This window comes from Narcine bancroftii, chromosome 3 (assembly GCF_036971445.1).
Source record: "Narcine bancroftii isolate sNarBan1 chromosome 3, sNarBan1.hap1, whole genome shotgun sequence".
In the NCBI taxonomy this organism is placed as follows: domain Eukaryota; kingdom Metazoa; phylum Chordata; class Chondrichthyes; order Torpediniformes; family Narcinidae; genus Narcine; species Narcine bancroftii.
Genome location: NC_091471.1, coordinates 197031924 through 197050110, shown reverse-complemented (window position 1 = coordinate 197050110; position 18187 = coordinate 197031924). Strand labels below are relative to the sequence as shown.

General features: G+C 41.0%; 1 long non-coding RNA gene across 2 annotated transcripts; it reads left to right on the top strand.

Annotated features, from left to right (window-relative positions):
- Positions 1-1781: 1781 nt before the first annotated feature.
- Positions 1782-16905, top strand: LOC138756355 (uncharacterized). Of its 2 annotated transcripts, none has more exons than XR_011353019.1 (3): positions 1782-1988; positions 6179-6292; positions 16579-16905. It is a non-coding gene; the product is annotated as an uncharacterized lncRNA (long non-coding RNA). The 2 variants fall into 2 exon arrangements; XR_011353018.1 differs by lacking the exon at positions 16579-16905 and adding an exon at positions 8972-9097.
- Positions 16906-18187: the final 1282 nt, after the last annotated feature.

Genomic DNA, 18187 nt, shown 5'->3' with positions numbered 1-18187 from the left:
AATATGATTGATATTAATAGATGGCATAATGAGATGAAAACTTGTTTGGTAATGGAAAAAATTACGTATGTTTTACATGATACTTATTCTTTTTTTTAATAAGTGGTCTTTATATTTAGAATATTTACATTTAGATTTATCTTGATTAGACTTTAGTGAATATATTTTGTTTTCTTTTTTCTTTCTTTGGCTCTCCTAAAGAGAGCTGGCTGAGAGGGGGGAGGGGGGGTTCTTTTCTTTTCTCTTTTTTTATATAAAGGAAAAAAAAAATATTGTTCATAATATGTATTTTTCTTATTGTATGTAATAACTTTGATGAACGAATAAATAAAGTTATAAAAAAAAGAGAGTTGGTTGATTATTGTTCATCTCAGTGCTGAATTAACACAACTGGAGGCCCTGGGCTAGGAGACTTTGGGAGGCCCAAACATTATAGCATCTGATCATGAGAAACAAAACCTCATTCTCTTCTTTATCCACTCACTGAAAGTAGAACATAGTTGAAATTTTAGCATTGATAAAAAGATTGTTTATAACTTTATAACCTTTAATAAGATTACAAAAGTATGGAATTAATGAAGGTGTTTACACAACATTCATAGCTATGATTCAACTTTACACCATATACAAAGTCAGAACAGTTTCTTTTGAGCTGTTTTGGATGCAAACTTATCAATTATGTCATTAAAATCTATAAGTTGTAGTTTATCATTTTCTATGCAGTAAATGCTAAAATCAGACAAATGATCTTGGGACATTGTTGACTGTAGATCATTCTTAATCCTTTTTAGTCGAGAAAATGATCTTTCGCTAGTGCAGTTAGTAACCATAAAACACAGGAACGATATGAAAATTGTTTCCATATTTGGAAAAGGTGTCCGAGTTTTCTCCTGGTATATTATTTGATGCATACCTTAGTAGCTGAAATGTTCTTTTCCAGAGTGAGCTTGTTTGGCATACAGGTGAAAGTGCAAGAGTTCATCGTCTAGGCTAAGGTCAACATCCTTTGGATATCGTTGCATCAACATCTCGACGCCTTTGTGAAACAGTTGCTTGCATGTTCACCAAAAATGAAAAATGGCCAGTTACACTCCTACACACTGATAATCTTCTGCCTAGGTTGGCTTCAAGAGCATTCATGACAGGGATAAATGAATTTCCCCTAAACCTGTCTTTTGGAGAAAGATTGTCTAAGGCTTTGGGTGCTGTCCCATCATTGTTTTTTTTTTCGTGCTTGCTTCCTTTTTACAGTTTTGTACTCTACATCTGGTAGGGTAATTTTTTCTTGCTGTTCAATTTCATAAAAATTAGCTCGAGCATTTGATACGAACTGCAATAGTGAGCTATAAATATTTGCACATGTGCTCAATGAAATTTGCTAACTTTGGAGGGCCTTGCTAACTTTATGAAATTGGTCTAGCAAATATGTCCAAAGGTAAAGCATGAAAATGAATTCAAATTTTTCCATTTTCTGTCATCTAGTATCTCCTTTTTCAGTTTCATCCCAGTAAATATGACTGAAGACTTCAATAATGTTAGCATAACATTTGCTATTGGCTGTAGTAGATTTGGCCGGAGCCTCCTATCTTGTGTCTGATAAATGTTTAGAAACTTTTGACTCTGCCTATCTTTTTGTAAAAAAAAACAATAGAACTCATTTATTGTGCCATAAAAAATTCACTGCCTCCAGCCACGAGTCAACTGGAGTTCGTCCAACTATATTTAGGGAATGTCCAGTGCATGGAATAAACTTTCGAATCTTGTTCTTTTCCAGAATTTTTTGTTGAACGCCATTATACTTTCCAGCCATATTGGCTGCATTGCCATATGATTGTCCTCTGCACTGACTGAAATCAATTTCAAGTTCACTGAAGACGTTCAGTATCAGCTCAACTATACTTGCACTGGTGTTACCTTTCAGTTCAAAAAACCTCAGAAAGCATTCAACTGGTGATCCATCACCAGGAGAAACATATCTAACAATGACAGTAAGTTGATTAACATGGGAAACATGAGGGGTTGGATTGACTGATAAACTAAAATAACCTGCCTGTTTGATATCGCTCAGTATTCCTTCTCGAACTTTATTAGCCATCAACTGGATAACCTCTTCACATACAGTTTTGGATAAGTACAATGGCTGACTAGAGCCTTTACTTCCATACTGGTTTATGTGAGCACGCAGGAAGGGATCAAATTTGGTAATTAATCCAAGCAATCCAAGAAAGTTACCATTGTTTGATGAACCAAATGTTTCATCATCTCCCCTAAATGCCAAGCTACATTCTGCTGAAAGGGAAGTCACTGCAATAACTCACTGAAGTAATCCTTCTCTCCTTTGGTTTGCTCTTGGAGTTTTGATGTGAGCATTTGACCACGCTTTCTTGTTACGTATGCTAGCACGCTATAGTTGAAGTAGTTTGATTAGAGAAAAGTTTGCACACTAAACAGTAGACTTTTCCTTTTTTGGAAGAATACACTAGCCATTCTTTAGGGTAGGGTTCTCCATTTACTTTGGGGGAATAGAATAATTTTTTTGAGCAGAACTGGGCTTGGTTTTTGTATGTTTGCTTCAAATGGGTAAAAAATCCATCCAGTGCTCACATTCCGATGGACCTTTCTCAATCCAGGATGATATTTCCTTGTTATTCAATGTGGTCCATAAACCTACGTCATTATTGTCTCTGAAGAGTTGGTCTTTTTGTGTGTGCAATGCTAGGGTCTTCGCTGAGCTACTTTGCTTTGTTTTCCAAGTCTTTAGGATGGTAATGACCTTGAACTCTCTCGTGGCATGTTCCTTCAGTGCTTTGTTTTAATTCTTTGGCTGTAAGTCCTGTCACTTAATTGTCTCTTTCTCTAGAAGTTTCTGTACTTGTAGTGGTAGTTACTGACAACAGTTCTCCTTGAAGTTCTTGGGAGGCAATGTTCTGTCTATAAACTGGTTGCTCTTCAGTCTACTCAGTACAGTCTACTTGATTTTTTTTCTGTTTGTAAACATAAATGTTCTGTATCTGAGGGATTATATAGGGCTGTTTTTTCCTATTGTACAAAGCCATATGACTTCATTGCTTGCATTGTGAACATTTTAGTCATATAAAACATATTTTTGGAGACTCATACTGCACAATCATTCCCTGAGCTGATCAGTTCAAGAAAATTCATGTGTCACCTGCTGTTTCCTAATTAAGGAGAAAGGTTAGTTTCTTTTCCTTTCAATGGACAACCCAGTTACAAAGCTGTACTGTTATCCAGGAAATATGGATCAACCCACATTGCCATTTGGAATGCATTGCAGACAAAAGGTTTAAGCTGACAACATTTCATTTTGACCAGCAGCGATGTCTTGTTATAAACCTGAAGCTGCTGAGAAATCTCTTTCTCCATCACTAAATGCATTACTTCTTGGAGATCAGGAAGCAAGAATATGGCTCCTTGTTGTTATTATCAGTAGGCTTTTTCATGCAGGCCCACAAAAGCCTGCTCTGATGTCTTCCTTTAGCTTGGAGGCGGCTGGGGCGTTGATGTAGCTTTCAGGAGGGATGCCTACTGGTGACATGATGCAATATGTACGTACCAAGCAATGGCTGACTTCATTACCCATAATCCCCGAAGCAGCTGGAACCGCTCTGCATTTTCCAGAATGGTTCCAGCTGCATTAAGGATCATGGGTAGGGTAGATGGCACTTATTGAGTTGGTGGTGCCGATGAACAGCTCTGAAGACCAAAGTGACCTGGTGAGGTGCCGGTGGCCAGAGCAGCTGGTGGGACTGTCACAACCCACCCCAGCCGTTCCCTGATGGCCCGGCTGCCCCTGCCCTGATGGCCCTCGCTGGCTGCCCCTGCTTTGACAGCTTTTGCTGGCCGCCCCTGCCTGATGGCTCCCACCGTCTTCTCCTCCTCTGAGGGGGTCATGGAGGGAGATGAGTCACGGGCTGACAATGTCACCGCGGCGCCATCAGCCCACTCCTAGCCAGCCGCTTGCAGTGGCATTACTTTCAGGCTAGGTGGCAGAGTGCAGCGTTCCACTGCTGACTCTTCCCCCGAGATGGATTGCAGTCGGCACCTTGAAGCCGACCAGGGCGCATTCATGGACGTAAGTTTCCTCATGTAAGGGAGGAGAATCTCTGCCTTTACACTCAGATTGTATGAAAGGGGAGTGAGACAGTGTTTTCTTCCTCTCTTTAATTTTCAAGTTCCTCAGCTATGAAACTTGCTTATTTATTATCACCTGGACTCATCCAACCTCTTTATATGAATTGTAATCACACTCTTTTAGTCAGACTGAGTTCATTTCAATCTGTCTATGTGACAGCACAATTCCAGTACAAAAATTACTTTCCCGTGGATGTCTCATGCTGTGTGTTAATTACATTTCTGGGTTATAATTTCACAGTGGAGCCTCCAAGAGAATATTGCTCAAACTACACTGGGTATCGGTTGTTGTCCTTTGTTGCACACAAGAGAAATAATTTTTCATTAAATATGATGCATTCTGTTTCCATTTCAATGAAAGCAAAGGTTTGAGTGGAATGGTGGATGAATAAAATGCATTTAGTGAAAGAATTTCGAGCCCCGTTTTGAATTCAAAGCTCAAAGTTCAGATTCATAGTCAAGAGTATATAATAACATCACATACAACCCTGAGATACTTTTCCCTGAAGGCCAGGCAGAGTTTCTACTTATTGGTAATGCAAACTGTACTCAAGAAATGTAAACAAAGTCCACAATTAGCTCCTTGTTTTTGGTGACATTCAGTAAGAGGTTGTTGTTAGTACACAAGTCAGTCAAGTTTCCAGTCTCTCTCCAGTTTCATCCCCCCACTTTATGCAGCCGATGTATTGTCAGCAAATTTGTAAATAATGTCATTGTCATACCAAGCCACACAGTTATGGGTATAAAGTGAGTAGAGCAGGGAACTGCTCATATGGTTCTCTGGTGCTGATGGAGATTGTGGAGGAGATTTTATTTCCCATACTTTACTGAATGTGGTCTTGATGTGAGGAAATCTATCGTCCAATTACATAGTAGAGTACTGAGGCCATGATCTTGGAGTTTGCTGGTCAGTTTTGAGGGGATGATGGTGTTGGATGCCAAACTGTAGTCTATAAGGAGCATCTTTATCTATGTATATTTGCCGTCCAGGTATTCCAGGGCTTTGTGTAGAGCCAGTGAGATTACAACTGCTGTAGACCTTTTAGGTGGGGTGGGCAAATTGGAACAGATCTAGTCATCTCTCAGACATGTTTCAACTCCAGCCTCTCAAAAGACTTCATTGTGGATGTGCATGCCACTGGTCAGTAGTCATTTAGGCAAGTTACCACACTCTTCTTGGGCCCCAGGTAGAATTGAGGCCTATTTAAAACAGATGGATACCACAGAATATTGGGGTGATATGTTGAAGATATTCATAAATACCTTGGCATTTTGGCTAGCATGTTTGATACTCGGCCATCTACTCCGTCCAGACCAGAAGGCAGCCCGCATATCATCTTCGAATATTGACAGTAGAGGATCATCAGGGGACATGGGTGTATGCAGTGGTTTTTCCTTGCTCTGGTTGTCAAATTGGGCATAGAAGGCATTGAGCTCATTTGGTAGTGAATCTTTGATGTCTCTTACACCACCCAATCTACAGATTCAAGGTAGACAAGTAACCATTCTTCAGTCTTCCATGACCACCTTCTGGCTGCCCTGACCTCTGAAGCCTCTCTTTAGGCTCTGCCTGTATGTAGGCAAAAGGAGCATTGCCAGGTGATCCAAGAATTGGTATAGTTCTGAAGGTCCCTTACACACATAATTGTTCCACCTATTACAATAGATATAAAAGAAATTGAACTGTTTACATGTGATATTATTCGGTTAGTTTACAATTTATATTAATATTTGAGGCTTCATTGTTCATTGTGCAGATTACGATTGGAAATAATAGGTCTTAATTTCATTTGTCTTTTTTTCTCATGTCTAAGTTCCCTAAAGTCGACTTTAAGTTCCCTAAACAACACACTGTGCCAAATTTACCAAGATGTTGGAAGGATTGGAGGGCTTGAATAGAGAGATGCTGGAGAGGTTGGGCCTTTGTTTCCCAGAGCGTAGGGGGATACATAGTGATGTTATTTATGGAGGTTTATAAAATGACAAGAGGCATAGACCAATTGAATACTCACAATCTATTTCCTAGGGCTGACTTCTGATTCCAGAATGAGAGGACATAGGTATAAAGGAATCAAGAGGAGAAACCTTTTCACTGAGAGTAGTCCATATCTGGAACAGGCTCCCAGAGGAAGCTGTAAAAGTGAGTACAATTACTATGTTCAAAAGACATTGAGACAGATACATGGCTAGGGAGAGTTTGGAAGGATGCGGACGAAATGTAGGCAAATGGGACTAGGCCAGAATGCCATCTTTATCAGAATGGATCTGTTGGGCTGAAAGGCTTGTTATGTGGTATATATCTCTATGAGTTCAGTCCAAGGGTCTATTTCCATGCTCAATAGCTCTATTTTTAATAGCACCTTTAGATCTCTATGAGTCTATTTGCCAGTTTATTCTTCCTCATTTGTTACTTGATCCTTTGCTGTTTTCAATATTCTGTCAAACTTCTGACCTGCCATCTTGCTCAAATCTACACTTCATTGATTCTCTCAATAACTTTGTTATTGTTCAACTTTGTTGAACACGAATGGTTGATCCTCATTTTAGAATCCCCATGATATCCTTTGTTATTACTCTCTGTGCAACCATGACTGTAGGCTCAAACATCACTTTAACATTATCTATGAATTTGCAGAGGACATATCTGTCATAGGCAGGATATAGAAGAGTTAGTTGCTTGGTGCCAGTACAGCAAATTCTCTCCAAGTAAAAACCCTCCTCCGCTTAGCAGAACTTGTCCTCACTCTAAACAACTTCTCCTTTGACTCATCTGACTTCCCTCAAATCAAAGGAGTAGCCATGGATGCCTGCATGGGTCCCAGCTATGCCTGCCTGCCTGTGGGTTTTGTGGTGCAATTCATGCTGCAAGCTTACACAGGCAAAGCCCCTCAACTCTTCCTCCACTATATCGATGACTACATTGGGGCTGCCTCATTCACCCACAATGAGCTCATCAACTTAATTCACTTTGCTGCCAACTTTCACCCCGATCTCAAATTCACTTGGTCCATCTCCAACAACAGTCTTCCCTTCCTAGATCTCTCTGTCTCCATCTTGGGAGACAAGCTTTCCACCGACATATTTTACAAACCCACCAACTCCAACAACTACTTTATTGATGCTTCCTCACACCTCATCTCATGCAAGAATGCTATTCTCTTCTCGCAATTTCTCCACCTACACAACATCCATTCCCAGGATATGGTCTTCCAGTCCAGATCATCTGAAATGTCTGCCACAAATGTGACTTCCCTTCCACCACCATCAACTCAGCCCTCACGCACATCTCCTCAATTTCCTGCTCATCTGCCCTGGCTCCCTCTACCACTAGATGCAACAAACACAGGATTACCCTTGTCCTTATCTACCACCCCACCAGCTTCCGCATCCAACACATTATCCTCCAGAATTTCTGACACATACAATAGGATCACACTATTAGACACATCTTCTCCTTTCCTCCCTGCTCTGCCTTCTGTAGGGACCGCTCCCTCCGTGACTCCCTTGCGAACTCATCCCTCCCCACCAAAATGCCTCCTGGCTCCTTCCCTCTGTGGCTGCAGGAGGTGCCATACTTGTGTCCGCACCGCCTCCCTCATCACAGCCTGGGGCCCCAAAAAGGCCTTTCAAATGAAGATACTTTTGTATCTGCAGGATTGATTTACTGCATCTGGTGTTACCTTTGTGATGTTCTCTACATCAGAGTGATTTGGTGCACCTTTGCTCTGTCTGCACCAGTAATGAACTTCTCAGTGGCCAACCATTTCAGTTCTGCTTCCCTTTTCTACATGTCTGTCCATTGCCTCATGTACTGTACCACCAAGAGGAACAACATCTGATTTTCCACCTGGGCACTCTCCACTCAGATGACATTAAAATAAACTTCTTCAGTTTCTGCTAACCTGCTCTTCTTTCCCCCTCCCATTCTTTCCCCATTTTCTTTCCCTCAGCTCTCTACCCCTTCCCTCTCTATTGACCTACCATCCCACCTCCCCCTGCTTGCTGCTGTACCTCCCTCCCTTCTCCACCTCTTGCCTTTGAAGCCATGCCCCTCCCCCACATCTCTCCCCTTACCGTTTTGTTCACACCTGCTGAAAACTCTATCTATGTCTCTCAAAATCTCAAACATCTCCATAATGTCACCTCTCATCCTCTGTCATTCCAAAAAGAAAAGCCCTAGCTCGCTCAACCTTTCCTCATTAGGCATATTCTTTAATACAGAGCAATCTCCTTTTCACCCTTTCTAAAGCTCCCACACCCTTCCTTAATGAAGAGATCAGTGGTGAAGACAATACTCTGTGTGATCTAACCAGACTTTCGTAGAGCTTCAACATTGCCTCACGTCTTTTGATCTCACTCCTCTGACTAATGAAAGCCAGCACACCACACTTCTTAACTGCCTGCTCAACTTGCACAGCAACTTTGAGTTATCTGTAACTTAGACCCCAAGATCCCTCTATCCCTCCTTAGTGCTATGAATTCTGGCATTAAGTTGTACATCATTGTATTGGGATTGATGTTTATGTCCCATCTATTCATAATAATATCAACAACCTGGTTGAGGCAACTAAATGTAATATTTCAAAGTTTGCTGATGGCACAAAATGTGTGCATTTGTGAGTTGTTAAGTGGATGTAAAGAAGCTTCAATATGACTTAGGCAAGTTAAGTGGGTGGACGAGCACATGATGGATGCAATATAACATGGATAAATATGAAGTTATCCACAACTGTAGGAAAAACCAAAAGTGTAATATTAAAATGGTAATAGGTTGAGAAATGTTGATGTTCATAGGTTGCTGGATGTCCTTGTTCACCAGTTGCTGAAAGAAAACAGATGCAAGTACTGAGGATGGTCAATGGCATATTGGCCTTCCTTGAAGGAGATTTTGAATCCAGGACTGAGGATGTCTTCGTGAAGAGATTGGTGATCCACACCTTGAATACTGAGTGTATGTTCTATTTTCTTTCCCATTTGCCTACTTTTAACCTTTTTTTTGTTTGTCATGGAGAGAATGCAACAATGACTCAATGGTCTGATTCATGAATGGAAGAACAGTGGTATGAAGAGAGATGATTATATTTTCTAATGATGCAGAATGAGGCCATTCAATTTATCGAGTCTGAGCTGGTAGTCAGACCATTCTCATCAGTCCTATTCCCCCAATTACTTCTCATCATTTATTCTCTCTTAGATGCCCTTTGCTCTTCTATAATTCTCCTTCCACCCATCTCTTCTGGGGGCCAATTAGCCTACCACCTGCACAGCTTTGGGATGTGAGAGGAAACCAGAGCACCCAGGAAAAAGAACAAAGTGACAGAAAGAACATGCAACCTCCACACAGACAGCACACTGTTTCAGGATCGAACATGATGTGCTGGAACTTTGCAGTGGCAGGAACAACTGAAATTAGATTAAGTAGGCAAAGCTTAGAAGAGTAAGCATGGAATCTCATTGAAGTGTATACTGACAGAGCAAATGGACGAGATGCAGATGGGAATTTTCCCCTGGCGGGGGAGATGAATAAAACGAGGGCCACATCTTCCTGATACCAGATAAGACATAAATATTTCTTAACTCAGAGATGATACCTGTATAATTCTTCAGCACAGAAAAGAGTGGAGACTAAATTGCTGAATTTATTGAAGAAGGATGAAGCTAGATTTCAGGACACAAAAGCATCATGATGCCATGAAGAGAGAGCGAGAATTTGTATCACGAGCCAGATACAGAATCAGGATCAAACGGTTGATAGGTCAGCTCTCCTCCCATTTTACATATTTCTCTATAAAGAGCAATAAAATAAAGCTGTCAAAGTCTGTTAAAAAAAATGATAAATGTGTTTTTCTTTACCTCTGTGAACAGCTTTTCTTTTGATGCCTAAAAACATATTTAAGAAAATCAGACCATTGGCAAACTGCCTCACTGGGAAGGAGCACTTTTTGGGAAGATGTTTTCCAAGGGGAAATCATGGGCAGTAAACCTTCCAAATTACAGCATTCCATCCCTTTTTGACACTGTAACACTACACCCTGTATTTTTTCTGTACGTTTGTTTTATTATTGCACTAGCTGCTGTCTAGGTTGACATGCATGGATTGAATGCAAAATAAAACTTTGCACAGCATCTCAGTGCACTTAACAATAAACAATTCAATTTAATTCAAGACTTAGACAAAGGTTTTGAGTTACCTCTCACCTGACAGGTGGTGAGGAGGGGAAATTCATAATGTGTGACCACAAGGTTGGTCTTTTGCTGATGCACATTTTCTGTGTGTGTGTGTGTGTGTGTGTGTGTGTGTGTGTGTGTGTGTGTGTGCGTGTGTGTGTGTAAGAGGGAGAGAGTGTATATGTGAATGTGTGTGTAAGAGAGAGAGAAAGAGTGTGTGTGTGTTTGTGTAAGAGGGAGAGAGTATGTGTCAGCATGTGCATGGGTGTGAGAGAGAGTATGTGTCTGTGTGTGTTAATGGTGGGGGGGTTGGGGAGTCAATATTTGGGATTTGGGGATGGGTGTCTGCCATGACTGGGATAAGTAAGGGCCTTGCAGTAACTTGGACGGATGTGGGAAGATGGCAGAATATTTCAGAAATTGGTGATTTAAGGCCACTATTTCAGGTCTGGGGAGGTAGGCTTTGCCCTCCTGATTCACAAAATACGAACAGGTAAATACAAATCTTACCTGCTGGAACTTCACTGGTGCAGGCCTTGGCTCCCAGCAGGAATTAGTCAACAGAGGAGACCTGTTGCTTGCTCAAAATTCATATTGAGTCTAATGATATCCTTTCATTATAATGATGTTACACACAAACAGCATAATGAATGACAAATGATCAGTTCACCGTAACTGGTTTGTTCTCATTGCCTGTGACTTGTTTTTATTGCAGTGATAACAAAAATGCAAAGTACTATCCTATATTCAGTTATATAGCATGTCTTGAAATGAGCTGGGAACAGACAATGCACAGAAAATGTGTAGGTGATCATGGGAACAATTTGTCATTTCTGCAGACATTACAGATGTTTGTTGGACAATTAACACTCACAGCCTTCTGCTCTGGGAGCCAGATTGTCTCCAGCCTGATTCTCTATACTGAAAGGCCAGAATAAAATGAAACACATCTGTCCCGATATTGATGGAAGCTACTGCTAACTCCTTTTCAAGACCTCTAATTGGAAGGGATGGTTTTATTCTTTAGAATCAACTTTCAATGGAGGAAGCAGGTCTTTGGGATTCTGCCAGTTAGAAATCAGAAAATGAACTGAGAAGATTTTTTTGGCATCTTCTCCACTTCTTTTCCATTTGATATGAATAAATTTCATTTGAAGGCTCCAACAGCAACAGGAATTAGCCGAGAGTGAGGCTTAAATAGACATATGGGTTATCGTATTATCAAGAGAGAATGCTGGAAATAGTTTGAGTGTCAGGCAGTTACTGAGGAGAGAAAAACATAGAAAACCAAGTTAATTTTTCATAATAATAATCATTCATCAGCAAGTTCAGTTTAACTTTTAGTGCAGCTATATACTGTAACGGAGGTTTATTCAAGCAACAATGAAGACGCTGTTTACATCCGGTACTGCACGGATGGCAGTCTCTTCAATCTGAGGCGCCTGCAAGCTCACACCAAGACATAAGAGAAACTTGTTCGTGAACTACTCTTTGCAGACGATGCCGCTTTAGTTGGCCATTCGGAGCCAGCTCTTCAGCGCATGACGTCCGGTTTTGCGGAAACTGCCAAAATGTTTGGCGTGGAAGTCAGCCTGAAGAAAACTGAGGTCCTCCATCAGCCAGCTCCCCACCATGACCACCAGCCCCACCACATCTCCATCGGGCACACAGAACTCAAAACGGTCAACCAGTTTACCTACCTCGGCTGCACCATTTCATCAGATGTAAGGATCGACAAAGAGATAGACAACAGACTCGCCAAGGCAAATAGCGCCTTTGGAAGACTACACAAAAGAGTCTGGAAAAACAACCACCTGAAGAAACACACAAAGATCAGCGTGTACAGAGCCGTTGTCATACCCACGCTCCTGTTTGGCTCCGAATCATGGGTCCTCTACCGGCATCACCTACGGCTCCTAGAATGCTTCCATCAGCATTGTCTCCGCTCCATCCTCAAGATTAATTGGAATGACTTCATCACCAACATCGAAATACTCGAGCTGGCAGAGTCCGCAAGCATCGAATCCATGCTGCTGAAGTCCCAACTGCACTGGGTGGGTCACATCTCTAGAATGGAGGACCATCGCCTTCCCAAGATCGTGTTCTATGGCGAGCTCTCCACTGGCCACCGAGACAGAGGTTCACCAAAGAAGAGGTACAAGGACTGCTTAAAGAAATCTCTTGGTGCCTGCCACATTGACCACCGCCAATGGGCTGATATCGCCTCCAACCATGCATCTTAGCGCCTCACAGTTCGGCGGGCAGCAACCTCCTTTGAAGAAGAACGCAGAGCCCACCTCACTGACAAAAGACAAAGGAGAAAAAACCCAACACCCAACTCCAACCAACCAATTTTCCCTTGCAACTGCTGCAACCGTGCCTGCCTGTCCCGCATCGGACTTGTCAGTCACCAACGAGCCTGCAGCAGACGTGGACATACCCCTCCATAAATCTTCATCCGCGAAGCCAAACCAAAAAAGAAAAAAAAGAGATTGTATGTGCTGAAATTATGTCTCTTTAATTCCACATAGCTCAAAATATTCTTCCAAATGAAATATCTTTAACATGGGGACACCCAGCAACCTTTCCAACTCCTTGGTGATGGTGGCTGCTAAGGCTGACCCCCTTTGACTGATTTCTATACTGGTTTAGATACTTCCGAGCTCTGCTTTTTATTTCCCTATTCTGCGTGGTGTTGTTTGGGATCTGATTTGACCTACAGTTGCCATGGTAACAAACATTTCTACAGCAATATTCTGCCAAAAAATATCCAATCTGAATCAGAAAAGGCTTGATTTGTTTTGCTCATGAATCAAAATTGCAAAGGTTAGCTCAGATGTTGATGGTTGTCACTGTAATTGAAATATCTTAATTAAAAATTTCTTCAGATCTTGCAGCAGGGAACTTCTTTTTGAATGTATCTGGTTAGTTCAGAATTTCCCCTGCATTCTCTTGACAGGGAATAATGATCATGAAATTCAACAAAATGTTACAGCTTTGAATGGCTTCCCTCTCACTGAGAAATGTTTTCCCCTTCCTGATTATATAGAACTGGAAAAAAAGCAGGTTTCTCTGATCATTTTGCACTTCCTTCTTAATGCAAGATTCTGAAATGACTATTGGAAACTTGAAATGAGAAAGTGCACAGAGAATTTAATGCAAAATGTAATTCTCAAAGGTTTGAGAGAAGAATAGTGAAAATTTTGAAAGGCATAATTTGTGTGATTTGTCTAACACTAATATCACACCAAACTGTTTTTCTGCTCAGAGGAAAATTGACTCTTTTTACTTGGGTTCAATATGTTAATAAAAATAATATCTAAAACAGTGGTTCTCAACCTTTTTCTTTCCACTCACATATCACTTTAAGTAATCTCTATGCCATTGGTGCTCTGTGATTAGTAAGGGATTGCTTAAGGTGGTATGTGAGAGTGAAGGGAAGGTTGAGAATCACTGCTTTAGACCCAATTGTTACTGAAATATTTTGCTTGAGAAAAATTGTCATTGGCCTGCTTCCTTTGGAGTTATGAAACTGTGTACATAACGAGTAAATTAGGTACGATTAAAACAATTGTTTTCAAACTTTTTCCTTCCATCCACGTATTACCTTCATCTATGGCATAGGGAATACTTAAAGTGGTGTGTGAGTGGAAAGAAAAAGGTTGAGAACCACTGATCTAAAACTACTCTAGCATAAACTGGCTCAACAATATTTTTTTGTATGATATGGAAGTGGAAACATTGATTAAATAAATATTAACATCAGTTAAAATCCAAGTAAATTGTCAAATAAATTCAAGGCCCTGAATGATCTTCATGCTCAATATTCTCCAGAGCCTAATTCTCCATATTGAGAACACATTGTGGTTCTCAGAATCAACTACAGTACAGAATATGGAGAAGAAATGAATTGTGAGGCACTGGAAAAGATTGGAAAAGCATGGTGAGGGTGTGGGAATGAATGAGTTACTGCATGGAAATAAATAAATCAGATGCATCTCATGATATAGACCAAGCCCAATTGAAAATGCAACCTAATGTTCATTTTCTTGGCTGATGTAAATAGAAATTTGCACTGGGAACCAACATGTTTTCTCCACAGCTTCTTGGAAACATATCGCACAACCACACATCCAATAATCAAAAAAAAAACCTGCTCTACTGCTATTATGAATCAATTCTGCCTGCTGAAATATTGGTGAAATCCTTAACGCTGGTTACAATTTTCCAAATGCTTGTCTGCAGTTAGAGGGAGCTGCTCTTGTACTGTTTCGGTATTTGTAAAATAAATCGTTCTTGTGGTGTGCACTGCTCATGGCTTGGTGTTGTTTATTACTGAAGTGATATTTATGGAGTGGAAAAACACATTACATAAGCCTGCTATATAACTTATACTGTTGAGCCAGGTTGAGTGAAAAATCAGATAGCATTCCTGTGCTTTAAAAAAAAACAATTTATCTTTGCATTTATTGTAGAGTTTCATCAAGATGTCACAGGTCAATTAAACTCCTGGTCACAATAATTACTTTGAGTAGGAGATGTGGAAAATAAGACATGCTAAAAATATTAATACTGCTCTATAAATCAATAACATTTGCCCTGTGAAAGATTAGAGCTGCTGTTCATGAGTCACCTTTATAAGCTCCAGAAGTGCCAGTGCAGTGATGTAGCAGCAGCTCCCACAGGCTAATTTACATCAGCATATAAAAGGATTCTATGGTAATGAGGAGGGTGGTAGTGCTTGGAAAACTGCTGTCTTCAGAATTACTCATATCCTTATCATCCGGCTTGTTGAAAATGTTTACCATGTCATATATCGAATATCAGCAGAACGAGTTCTAAATTCAAGTTCAAGTTTATTGACATCTGACTGTGCACTTACAACCCCACAGAATGTTTCTCCAGACCTTCAGGACTATGGGAAGAGGCATGCTGATGTTTCACAGTCTAGCTAATGATAGCTGAAACGTGTTCAAGTTCAAAAACACAGTCATCAATTCAAGTTTACTGTCATCTGATTGCATAAGTACAACCCAATGAAACAGCGTTCTCCGGTCCTCGGTGCAAAACACATAGATACATAACCAGATATAACACACACACAGACAATACATACTCAGGATAAGTATTCATGTATACAAATAAATAAATAGATATTGTTTCATGAATGTGAGAGTCTCGGAGGGTTAGTGTGAGCAGTTCCTTTGGTCGTTCAGCATTCTCTCTGTCCATGGGAAGAAACGGTTTCTCACCCTGGTGATATACTTCTATACCACTGCCAGTGGGCTGATAACGCCTCAAACCGTGCATCTTGGCGCCTCACAGTTTGGCGGGCAGCAACCTCCTTTGAAGAAGACCGCAGAGCCCACCTCACTGACAAAAGGCAAAGGAGGAAAAACACAACACCCAACCCCAACCAACCAATTTTCCCCTGCAACCGCTGCAATCGTGTCTGCCTGTCCCGCATCGGACTTGTCAGCCACAAACGAGCCTGCAGCTGACGTGGACTTTTTACCCCCTCCATAAATCTTCGTCCACGAAGCCAAGCCAAAGAAAGATGGAATGTACCTGAAGATGCTGTGTGCAGGGTGGAAGGGATCCTCAATGATTTTGTGTGCTCTCTTCAGACAATGATCCTGGTAGATCACATTGATCGAGGAGAGGGAGACTCAAGAGATCCTTCCTGCCACTCTTAAGGTCCTATAGATTGACCTCCGATCCATTTCTCTGCAGCAACCGTAACACTCTGTGATGCAACCGGCCAGGACCCTCTCGGCGACGTAATGGTGGGCAGTAGCCTTGCCCGCTTCAGTCTTCTCAGGAAGTGCAGTCACTGTTGCACCTTTCAGACAAATGAGGAAATGTTGAGTGTCTATGATAAGTCACTAATCAAATGAAATCCAAGATTTTTTGATGTGTAGAGGAGGGTGGTTGTTCCTGGTTTTCTTGAAATCCACGATCATCTCCTTCATCTCGTCCACATTGAGACTCAGATTGTTACTCTTGCACCAGATCGTGAGATTTTCCAGCTCTTCTCTGTAGTTGTTGCTGATGAGACCAACTACTGTTGTGTCATCTGCAAACTTGATGACGTTATTGGAGCTGGATCTGGCGATGAAGTTGTGGGTCGGTATCATGAACAGGAGTGGACTCAGCACACAGCCTTGAGGTGTGTCAGGGTTCAGTGTGTAGTTGAAATCATTTTGCACTAAAATATTAGGTAACTGCCATCAAAATATTTGTCATATTATTTTACAGATGGTCTTTCTCATCAATCACTGAGGGTTGAAGATAATTTACCATCCATCCAGTCCCATGAAGCTGAGGAGATCTGTGACTCTGCCATGTGTGGGACAGGAGATAATTGAATGGAGTACTTCCGAAGTCTGGGAAGTGATGCAGGCCCTCTGCTATTTTTCTCTGGGCATCTATGTGAGAGTGACAAAGACACTTGTCGGTGTCTCCTTCTCTCTCTTGATTTTTTGTGAGTTGGATATTGAGGATATCCTTGAAGCATTTGATAATCTTTTGTGACAGATTTTGGGACAGAGAATCTGGCGTTGGGCATAGATTTTTTTTACATCAAAAATAGACTTTATTCACAATAAATTATTTACAAAAAGAAAGCTGTTCAAAGTCTCTTTGCACCTATAATGTCATATCCATACATTACACATTGTTACTTTCATTTTCTATTTAGCAGCATTGTCACCACTGTGGCGCCTTGTCATTACTTTCCCCTCTGTTGTTCGAGGGGCTTCCCCTTGGTCTCAGCCCCTCATTGCCCAGAAACAGAAGGACTTTAGACTGTAGTCCTTCCCCACACCACTATAGCTTTGACTGCCACAAGCATCAGTGCATCCCTCAGTGTGTACTTCTGCAGTCTAGATACAAATGATGTAGGCTGCCCATTAGAGATGGCTGAGGATAGACCCTTCACGTTGGGGATTATGGCCAGGTAGGTGATTCTGACATTAGCTTAATTATCATACCCTTGGGAGAAGTGTTTTTCAGAGAAAACTTGGTCAGTGTTGAAATGCAAAAGGATTTCTAACAAAAGGTAAGCTGATATGTACATTCAGCACACAATTAAAAGGTAAATTGGCTTAATTGTAAATTTGCTTTAATTGGATAGAGTTTTCCTGAAACCACATCTGGAGTACTGTGCATGGATTTGGTCCCTATATCCAGGGAATATTTGTTGAGTTTGATGTCTGTTCAACATGGATTAACTAGATTGCTTCATGAGATCAGTATTCTGTGAAAAAAGAGCTTATGCTGAATTGTAGTTAGTCTAGGAAGGACCATCTCAGTTGAAACTGGGGGATATGTTCTCAGAATAAGATTGGTTAGGTACCTATTTGTGCAGGCAGTTGGTGTGAACTTCCAGCGATAGAAATTACATTTTTTTTCCATTCAAAAATTTTTCCCAAGTTCCGGTGTGGCCTTTCACACACAAATAACCAAAACCTGAAATCTCTGGTCCCTTATGTGATTTTATACAAAATACCGGAAGTGTGGTAAGTAAAGGGGCGGGACTTGCAAATATTTGCACTAATCATTAAACATTTGTTGCAGATTGCCTGCAGTTCAGGTTCATCTGCAGGCAGTCAGCAAAAATGTCAAGGGGTGCTGCAGATAAAATTTTGGAACAGGAATGAGTCACTCATTTTTGTTACGAACTTTTTTACACAGTCTGAGTTGCAGGAATTTTGTGAAAATTTCCCGTCATCCAGCGGCTGTGTAAAAATCATATATGTGACAGGCCATTCCATGTTGGCTTGGTGATAGAACGATTAGCATAGCGGGTTGCACAACAATGTTACAGTGGAGGCGACTCAAGTTCATATTTGGCGCTGTCTGTAAG